Source organism: Canis lupus, chromosome 8 (assembly GCF_048164855.1).
Source record: "Canis lupus baileyi chromosome 8, mCanLup2.hap1, whole genome shotgun sequence".
Lineage (NCBI taxonomy): Eukaryota > Metazoa > Chordata > Mammalia > Carnivora > Canidae > Canis > Canis lupus.
This window is the reverse complement of record NC_132845.1, coordinates 540,535-551,568: the sequence shown is the minus strand read 5'-3', so window position 1 is coordinate 551,568 and position 11,034 is coordinate 540,535.

The following is an 11,034-nucleotide window of genomic DNA, read 5'->3' as shown; positions in this document are numbered from 1 at the left end:
CTGGAGATACGGGATCGAGTCCCACGTCGGGCTCCCCGCGTGGAGCCTGCTTCTCCCTCTGCCTGTGTCTCTGCCTCTCTCTATGTCCATCATGAATAAATAAATAAAAATTTTAAAAAATAAAAAAAATAAAATTGGAATTTTTTAATTAGAAGAATAATAAAACATTATAAAGTCAAATGACTTTAGTATTACTAGAATGCTAATTTGGGTACTAAAATGTTGATTCCACTGCTTTGCAAAGTTCCAAAGAAATCTGAAATGTAAGACTTAAGTTGTTCATTTTGCTGTTGTCCTCTACTGTTCAATTAATCTTAGAAATTTTTTGATGAAATCTGTGTTGGCAAAATAATTTTGAAGTCAGCCTAGTTTCATAAAATTGAATATTTCTCTTATGCAGTAAGTCTCAAGGAAGTAACATGAGCCAAATTATTCAACCTAGAAAGAGCCTGAATCACTTCTAGTGGAAGTTAAAATTCATAATTTGGTTTAATTTTGGGTTATACTCATTTTATGAGCTTTAGTTCCACCTAAAGAAGGACTGGGTACCTGATTCTGACCAGGCAATGAAGCAAACACTTGGGCAAATTTCCTTAACCAGGGTGAAGTCTCAAATTTCTGACAGTGATACAACCATTAATGCAATTAATTGCAATTAATGCAATTTGTTATTTAAATGTTTTTTATATTTATCAACCAGATAATTACTTTAAAAAAGATGGACTAATGAGTGACATTAATCAGAGGAACTCTACTAGTCAATGAAAATCGCCAAAAGAAAATATCATGACAATCTTCCTCGGTTTAATTTCTGAAATCAGTCAATGAGACTGAAGGCAACATTTGCCTTCATGGCAGAGATGAGTGGTTTATCGTGAACTCTGAATATTCGCAGTCGGTTACAGCAACATTAGACAAAGAATGGTCAAAACATGCTAACTTTCAGGGATTTGATTAATTTCTACCTTTAAAATGATTATTTCAGATTAGCATCCCTCCTAATACCCCAGTCTCTTAGGGGAAAAGCCTCTGTTGACTTTCTCAACAAATGCAAAATGTATATGACTTTTCCCCTGAGAATTGAGGCTAGAAGTTATTAGAAATCTTTTAACAGTAAAAATAATAGGTGTTACTGCAATAAAATCATTCTGTGCGTGTGCTCTACTTTTCACCATTAAAACATAAACATTGGGCAACCCGGGTGGCTCAGCGGTTTAGCACCTCCTTTGGCCTAGGGTGTGATCCTGGAGACCTGGGATCGAGTCCCACGTCGGGCTCCCTGCATGGAGCCTGCTTCTCCCTCTGCCTGTGCCTCTGCCTCTCTCCCTCTCTCTGTGTCTCTCATGAATAAATAAATAAAATCTTTAAAAAAATAAAAATAAAAAAAATAAAACATAAACATTTTACATAAACATTTTTAAAATGTTTACAAAAATGTTTGGCACGAGGTGAGCAGAGCAAGCAGCTCACGGTTTCTCAACAAGGAACCGAAGACCTACTGTGGATTTTTTAAAAACTCCCTGTTTACACACGACTCCGGGACTCCTCCAGCTGCCTTTCAAGATCTAGAACACCTAGTCGCTGCTTTACTTTGTGTCAATGCCACTTATTTACCTGTGAGCTCCCGACGGTCAGCAAACCAGGCGAGAGACGTGCTCCAGGCTTCGGGCACCAGGCCCTGCCCGACGGCACCGAGTCTACACCCGTTGAGCCCGAGGAGCGGCCGAGTAGTGAGCCACACGTGCATGCCTCATGCATCCCACACCCGAGCCCTGAAGCCAGCAGCCTAGACCTCCCAACAAGTCACAGACTTCTTCCCCTCCTGTCCTTCCACTTTGCAGTGTCTACGCCTGACACTCGGGCTGAGCCGGGGAGGCCTCCTCTCGTCTCCGCCCGCCGCCTGATGTCTAGTTGCCCACGGGCCTGGGGGCTCAGATTCCATCCCGTGTCCGCAGCCCTCGGGGGGCCCAGAGGAGGTGCCTAGGAAACTACCTCACTCAACTGGATGCCAATGTCCCTGAGCCGGTGGCCCCAGGCAGGCGAACCTGCGCCAGGAGGAAGGCCCAGGGACATTCCTGGCCCTGTGACGACACCCTACCCGCTCCTACTCTCTTAGCTCTGCTGGCAGGACGTCCGAGCAGTTTCGGGGTGTTCACTAACTTCACGCTCCCCCATTGACTCACCGACGCCTACCTCCGTGTTTATCACGAGAGTGGGACAGTTACCTACTTCGGAGGCCTCTAAGATAGAGCCGTGGGCGCTGGAGTTCTACTGAAGGCCAACCGATAATTAGCGACTATACCATTTTTTCTATTTCCTCCATTATCTGAGGATCGTGTTTGTGAGGCGATACGAAGTAGGGCTGTGGACTTGTGTTTAAAGTGGAATATTGCCCAATAATAGTGCTGTCTACCATATACTTATCCCCAGCCCTTCTCGCCTAGATTATAATTAAAAGCGAGGGCTGTTACCACTGCATGGTTATTACTTGTTTCATGTTACGGTAGGTTGGTTGATGTCTTCTTGAAAAATAAAGAACTCGACTTCCAGCAGAGGGATTTTTCTAAATACTCCAAAGCAATCCTTGTGTGCTCAAAATTATGATTCTCAAGTTTTGGGGAGAACATTAAATAAATCCAAACATTTGTGAAAGAAAAATAATGGAAAACAATACTGCTGGGTTACTCGCAATTGAACCAGACCTGAATCAAAATGAATTGCATTTCTTTTTTCTTTTTTCTTTTTTTTTTTTTTTTGCGTTTATTTTTCAAGCTAGATCGTGAAGAAACAGCAAATCAAAAATAAGTAAAATGCGAGACGATTTTATGCTCTCAACTATTTCTCGGTGAATTTCTGGGCCTTTAAAAACTGACACACACACACACACACATAGAAAATTGACACAAATTTCCCATTGCTTTAAGAAATTAACTATTTTATTACAACAATAATATAGGTTCAATATTTTTAAAATTAACAGAATAGAAAGGTAAAAAGTAAAATAAAATTCCCCTCTTTCTATCCTCTCTACTCTGTAGTCCTACTTTCTGGAGATAACCACTGGTAACATTTTTTCCTTTTATAGACATTTAAAATATTTCACTTTTACTGTTTGTATTATTTTTGCTAGATTTGCCATAACACAATACCAAACTGGGTGGCTTAAACAACAGAAATTCATTTTCCCAGAGTACTGGGGCCAGAAGCCCAAAATTAAGGTGTTCACAAGGTTAATTTCTTGAGGCCACTGTCCTTGGGTTGTGGAAGGCCACTGTCCTTGGGTTCCCGTCGTCCCGTGGTCTTTCCTCTGTTCTAATCTCTTATCTGGACATCAGTCAGATTGGATTAAAATCGCCTTGTCTCAATATAACCACCTCTTTAACTGTGATCTCCAAATACAATCACATTCTGGGATTCTGGGCTTCAACACATGAATTACGGGGAGACACAATTCAGCCCATAACACTACGAAAAGCAATACTACAAGAAAACTGGAATTCCTGTACATATATTCGAAAACTTTTGCAGGTATATGAGAAAGATAAATTTCAAGATAGACATCAAAGGATATGCTCATTAGTAATTTGGAAAGATACTGATACATTTTCTATAAAAGTTTTGTAATGATTTATACTATCAACAATGCATAGAAATGCCTATTTCCCTTGATACTTGGACCTACCTAATCAATTAACTTTCTAATTGTACAGAAAAAAAATGACTATCCTGGTTTTAATTTGTACACTTGAAAACATTAATATGGCTGAGTATCTTTTCTTATGTTGATTGTCTAAAATGTTTTTTCCATGAACCCCTGTGCCCATTTTTTCCACTGAGTTATCTTTTGTTTACTTGTTAGAATTTTTGTATATCAAAGATGGTTTGGGGCGCCTCGGGGGGCTCAGTTGGTTCATGTCTGCCTTCGGCTCAGGTCAGGATCTCGGGGACTGGAATCGAGTCCTGCATCGGCTCCCGGCTCAGTGGGGCATCTGCTTCTCCCTCTCCCTCTGCCCCTCCCCCTACTCATCCTCACTCTCGCTCTCTCTCACTCTCTCTCTCTCTCAAATAAATAAAATCTTATAAAGATGGTGTGTCACATGAATGGCAATTATTTAAAATCTGTTTTTGTCACTCCTTTTGCCCCTTTTTACTACATATAGTTTTAAAATTGATAAAAATTTAAAATATGAAGATATAATTTTGGATATTAACTTTTCCTGTATAGCTTGATGACTTTGAAAATACTGAGAAAGGCCTTTCCCATGCCAAAATTATGTATGAGCTAATATTATTCCATGTTGTCTTCTAGACATTTTATGATGTTTGTTTTTCACATTTTAGTATAGAAGGAAAAGAGGAAAATTTAGCTTTATGTTCCTTAAGCATTTGGCCAGTCTTACTGGCATTGTTTATTCAATAGTTCACATTTACTAAAGTGCAAATTTTATCATTTATTAAATTCTGATAATAAGGATGATTTATGAACTTTCTCATTTGTCTCATTGATGTGTTTGTCTTGTCCAAGGTTAGGGAAACACAATTTTAAATATATTATCTATTATTGCCCTTGTGATTCTTCTCTTTCAGAAATTTTCTTATGTGTATTTTTTTAATATGGATTTTAGTATCATTTCATTCAAGTTTCAAGAAAAGTCCAAAATCCTTGCTCATATTTTTGATTGATTGAAAGATAAACTGATGTCTTTTTTTTTTACTGATGTCTTTTAAAATATCAAATCCTATATCCAAATTAAAGGCATCTTTACATCTATTTAAGTTTTTTATGTACCTCTGAGAAATTTTAAATTTCTGTGCTTTCTTATTCATTCTTTTTTTTTTTTTTTAATTTCAACCCTTTTTTTTTTTAATAGGCTCTACACCCAGCGTGGAGCCCAACACAGGACTTGAACACACGACCCTGAGATCAAGACCTGAGCTGAGATCAAGAGTTGGATGCTTAATCAACTGAGCCCCCCAAAAGCCCCAAATTTCAACTCTTCATAGTAATTGTGAATGAGACATTTCCTTCCATTCTGTTTTCTGAGAGATAATCATCATTCTAAAGTATTTGACTTGACTTTTATATTAAATTTGTGATTACCAAAAATCACATGGGGGGGGCGGGTGTGATGTTAGTATGACCTTGTTATTTTGGACACTTCAGTGAGCTGCAAACTATTGGTGGATAATCTAGATCCACCAACAACGTTTTGAGCAACCCTGGATTTCTGCCTTCCTCTCCTTGAACTTCTATTTTCCCATATGAAAAATGGCGATAATTATAATTGGACAGACCTCCAAGGTTGTGAAGATTACCAAGATATTATCTTAAAATTGCACAGAATTGGTCCTATACAAACACAGGATAAGGTGTTATTATTCTCCATCTGGTAATAAACGTGGTTGCAAATGATAGCTCTTAAAGATCTGTAGATCTGTAATCATAATAAGAACAGCGCTTCTCCACCTTGTTATGTCCCTATCTCCCATGGCCATAGGTCTCCAAAGCGACAAGCTGAAGACAGACGGACCAATCACCCCTTCGCCGGGTATATCAGCTTTAGAAGTTATGGTTCCTTGATTTTAACCTTGCCCGTCTGTATTTTCCTGTTCGTCTACCGAGAGAATACCTACTCATCTTCTAAAACTCATCTAGAGCTATGTTTTTCTCTAAAGACTTATCTGAACTCCTTTTTTGCAAGGTAAAAAGTCAGCCTCTCTTTTTCAAGTGGCCCAATGCCAGGGTACCCTTATGTGGCAGCACCACTGACTACTACTACTACTACTACTACTACTACTACTACTCACTATGGCCGCCCTTAGTGTTACCGTGTTTGAAGCACTGATCAGATTTCTTTACGTGATTAAAACTTAAAGTCTTGGCATATGAGGTAGGTACTCTGAGAAAGTATAAAGCACAGGCAGTTTAAATGAATTTCCTAAAGTCACACAGGAAGTAAGTGGCGAGACTAGGCTTTGAACAGTCTGTCTAGTGCTTGGGTCTATTCGCTTAACTTCTCTGCAATCCTACCTGTCACACTCTATTGTATTTGTTGGCCTTAATGTCCTTTCTGTTTTCTAGCTTTTTATTTTCTTGAGAAAAGAAACATTTTTTTGAAGTATTTATTGTCTTAAATACATTAGGTGTTCAATAAATGTTTGCCGAGTGGGTGGAAGGTTGAATGAGTAAGGAGATCTTAACTTTCATCCTGGCAAGGTACCTCATGTTGATTATCTGGGAAATCTAAAAAGGAATTCCGGAACAAGGCTTTTAGGAGAGTAAATGCCTAATTTTTTTTTAAACGTTTTTTTTTTTCCTAAAGATTTAATTTATTTATTCATGAGAGACACACACAGAGAGAGAGAGAGAGAGAGAGAGAGAGAGGCAGAGACACAGGCAGAGGGAGAAGCAGGCTCCATGCAGGGAGCCCGACGTGGGACTGGATCCCGGGTCTCCAGGATCATGCCCTGGGCCGAAGGCAGACACTAAACCACTGAGCCACCCAGGGGTCCCGCCCCCCGCCTTTTATTTAAATTGCCTACTTTTTTGAAGTGAGTATTCACTTCCAGATTATTCTGGGTTTCCAGTTGAAATTTTTATTTGACTCTCTTTAAGCCAAGTCTATTTGCCACATAATCATGGAGAAAAATAGCACCTACCTCACAGAAGGTGTTGTGGGGATTGAAGGAAGTAACATCCACAATACATTCAGAGCAGCGCCTGATGCCTAGGAAAGCCGAGGGACGCTGCTATGACTGCTGTTTGAACCAAAGGTGGAAGAGAGGAACTGCTAAGTGCATGGACTTTGGTACCACATTGATTGGGTTCAAAGTACAGCCCCAGTGTTTACTAGCTCTGTGATTTTGAGTAAATCACTAATCCTATCTAAACCACAGCTTCCACAGTGTCTAAAATGGAATAATAGTTTGTATCTCAATGGCAGTGAGGACAAAATGCTGTAAGTGGCATGTGCAAGAGCACACTCAACACTTTAATCCTCGCCATAGCCATTTGAGGCATATACTTTTATTTTACTATTTTAGTTCTAAGTGTTACACACTTGTATACTCATCTATCTATCCATCCATCTCTCTCTCTCTTTTAAGATTTTATTTATGTATTCATGAGAGAGAGAGAGAGAGAGAGAGAGAGAGAGGCAGAGACACAGGCAGAGGGAGAAGCAGGCTCCATGCAGGGAGCCTGACGTGCGATTCGATCCCAGGTCTCCAGGATCATGCCCTGGGCTGAAGGTGGCGCTAAACCGCTGAGCCACCCGGTCTGCCCCTATCCATCCATCTCATGGCAAACAACGCTCATTATGTTGTAAATATAAGTGTTTGGTATTATTATGACAACGTATTATTTACGTGGGTTGGCAGATGATATGCTCAGTATCTGTTTATTACACTTATAAAACAGAAGTCTAGGATGATTTCTTGGTTTCCATTTGGGTCTTAGGACAGCCAGTACCTTGAAATAGGTCGTACGAGAAGAAGAATGCACAGAATCATAGCTTGTGACACCACCATAAGGTCGACTGCTCTATCCCTGAGATAATGTTATAGGGAGAGAGACAAGAGCTCCCCTGTGAGTTATAGGGAGTAATGTACGGAGACATGTCTTGGGAGCCTGGGATAATCCAAAGTAGCTAGACCTTAGAGTACTCAGTGAGGTTGTACTAGATACGGGCTTTCTTTGTAGGCAGTGGGGAGATATTGCAGAGTTATATTCAGAAAGTGAGGAAAACAGATCTGTATTTTATAATGATCACACTTTGGAAACTGTACACGACTGGGTTATCTGTGGTAAGAAGCTAGCGATGGGAGAGTTGATGGGAAAGATCTTTGATCGTCCAAGTAGGGAGGTGGAGAGGATGGGGAGGAGAGGCCCGCCCATGTAGCAGGGGGTAGGATCTGGTCTGGCTAACTGACTGTATGTGTGGGTAACGACTCGAGGACGGCCTTGAGAGCTGTAACTTGTGGGACTGGTTGCAGAGCTGGGCCATTAACTCGGGGAAGGCATCTGGTTGATTTGGCTCCGTGAACCTAAAGTTCGGGCAAAAGGTCAAAGCCTGAAGGTACATTTGTTCTCAGAACCCATGGGAAGAGATGAGGTTAAGGAGAGATTGGTTAAGGATATTGACTTTCAGGGACTGGACGGAAGAAACAGCTGATGAGTGAGAGAAGGGGATGTTAGAGAAGTAGGAGAACTGAGAAAGCAGAGTTATTGCAGCTGAGGAGGTGAGTTTCTTTTTTTTTTTTTTTCAAAAGAATGAGTGTTAAATTTCAGAGGCATCAAGGAAGGTGGACACCAAAGAGGCAACCAGTGGGCTTTGTCACAGCAGCGTCAATGGAATGCTGAATCTGGAATCTGGATGGTCTGCAGGGGGTCGGCGAGGAATGGGAAGGGAGATTCTAAAGCCAGTGAGTGTGAACTGTCCTTTTCAGAAGTGTGATTTACAGTTAAAGCAAAGAAGCCAGTGAAGGTTACGGATTAAGGAGAAGGCAGGGCTGAGAAGGGTATTTTTTAGGGCAGAGAAGATGTGGACGGAAGATTGAGGAAAGACACGAAAGAAGATCATTGACGAAGCGAGTCGTAGAAGGTGATGGAAGATAATTAAGAATAAAAGCTAACATTTACTGAGTGCGGCGCTGTGCTCAGCACCTTCTCTAGTAAGCACTTGCCATGTGCTAACTCAGTAAACGAAGCACAGGCTCTTACCTGGGAGGCTACGCTGGGCGGCTCTCTAATAGGTCCGAGCGTGGGTGCAGGCGGATGTGCCCACCTGAAGGTGCGTGCTGTGTGCAGGCCGTGGGTCACTGTTTCCTCGGGGAGCAGCCGTGGGAAAACGGTCATCAGGGTGCAGGACCTGCACCCTCGCATCAGGGTGCGAGTTTATGCCTGATGGCTCCTTCTCGCCACCTCCCCAGTAGGATAGAACATCTGTTTTGAGACGGAGGTGAAAAGGCAAAAATCTGCAAGTAGCAAAGCTCTGAGAGAATTGTTACAAAGCCTAAGGTTCTACTAGAATTAAAAAAAAGACTTTAGGGGCAGCCCGGGTGGCTCAACAGTTTAGTGTCGCCTTCAGCCCAAGGCCTGATCCTGGAGACCCGGGTCGAGTCCCACGTGGAGTTCCAAATCGAGTCCCATGTTGAGTCCCCCGTCGGACTCCCTGCAGGGAGCCTGCTTCTCCCTCTGCCTGTGTCTCTGCCTCTCTCTCTCTCTCTGTGTCTCTCATGAATAAATTAAAAAATCTTTAAAAATAAAAATAAAAAAAGACTTATGTTTCAGGCACTGTTTTCAATACTTGAACAGATCATCCCATTCAATCCATATGACAATCATATATGGGGAGCATATTTTATCTTATTTTCTAAAACTTACTTTTATATTTTTTTAGTAAGCCCTACACCCAACGTGGGGCTTGAACCTCACCCCCGTGAGATCAAGAGTTGCACGCTCCAGCGACGGAGCCAGCCAGGTGCCCCTGGGGAGGGTAGGATTATTCCCATTTTACAGCCAAGGGCACAGAGCGACAAGAACTGCACCCGAGCTGGCCAGGGCGCGCTCCACGGGCCGCAGCCAGGATCAGACCCCAGGAAGTCTGGCTCCAGAGCCCGGCAAGCTCTTCCTGCCACGGGGCGCCGGCCCCAGAGCGGGGAGGCCTGTGCCAAGCCCAGCAGAGCGCCTCGCGTCCTCTCGGTTCTCCACCTGAGCTCTCCCCCATGCCGCTCGCGCCCGGGCCTCCCGAGGACCCACTCGCGGCTGAGGGTGCTGTTGCTTCCCGCCTTGGCACACCCGACTCGCTAAGTGCTGCGAGAGCCAGGGCATATCTGGGCTTTTCTATTTGTGTCTCAGCACTTGCCGGAGACCTGGCATGTGGGAAACATGAATATTTACGAAAGAAATGGAAGAAAACATCATCAAGTCACTCAGGCTTCAGATTTCTCGGAAACGTAAGGACATATGTCAGAAATTGGGCACTTTCAGCCTCATAAATTCTTACCTGACAATCGGTGACATCGATCAAGCAATTGAAGTCTTTGGAGAGGAGGGTCTTTATTAGGGGTTCACATCACGGCAACAAAGGAAGGAAGCAAACAGAAGTACTTTAGGAATCCAGTTGCAGGTGAGCTAAGCCCAACCTGATTTTGTGCCCGGGACCGTCTGGCAGCGTGGATGCCTCAAGAAGGTCCTCAAAACACCGAAATTATGCTTAATTACTTCATGAGTCATTTGACTTGAAAATTGATCTTCAGCTTGGAAAAGCCTTAATGGCAAATACTACCACAGAATGAATTGCAGAGATTTAAGGCGTAATTGGTGGGAGTTTGCTCTGAAGTGGGGTGAGGAGATGAGGAGGAAACAGAGCGGACCGTGAACAAAGGAAGGGCCAAAGCCTGTCTCTGATCTGGCAGGAAAGGGGCTTTCTGCGTGAGCGTGTCCCAGGGAAACGCGGAGGGAGGCCCGGCTGCAGACCAGGGCTGGCCTCCTGCGTCCGCCACCCTGCAGGGCTCTTTCCTCTGCCCGGTTCAGGGCCTGTGACCCAAGGGAGGCCGGATGCAGGTTCCCCGGTGCGCTCGCCCGAGGTCAAGGACGCGTGGGCCGCAGCCCCTCCCGCGTGTCCATCCAGTGGGCCGCGACTCCTCCCCTGTGTCCGACGTGTGGGCCGCCGCTCCTCCCGTGTGTCAGGGCCCCGTGGGCCGCAGCTCCTCCCCTGATCCGGGCCAGTGGGCCGCAGCTCCTCCCGTGTCCACCCCGTGGGCCGGCTCCTCCCGTGGGGGTGGTCTGCAGGGGAGGGTACGTGCTTTCACAGCAGGTGGTGGGACTGGGCATGTGTTCAGGGGCTCGGCCCAGGGGGACAGCCCTATTCCCTCTCTCTCGGGGTCCTCCCCTTTGCCAGGGGCACCTGCTCGCTTGCTTGGATGTGCCGGGAGTCTGCGTGACATCCTGGCCTAATAACAAAGCCGCTTGCACTTCCGAGGGCAGAGCCCCAGGTCCCCAGAGGGCCACAGAGGAGCCCCGGCCGCAGG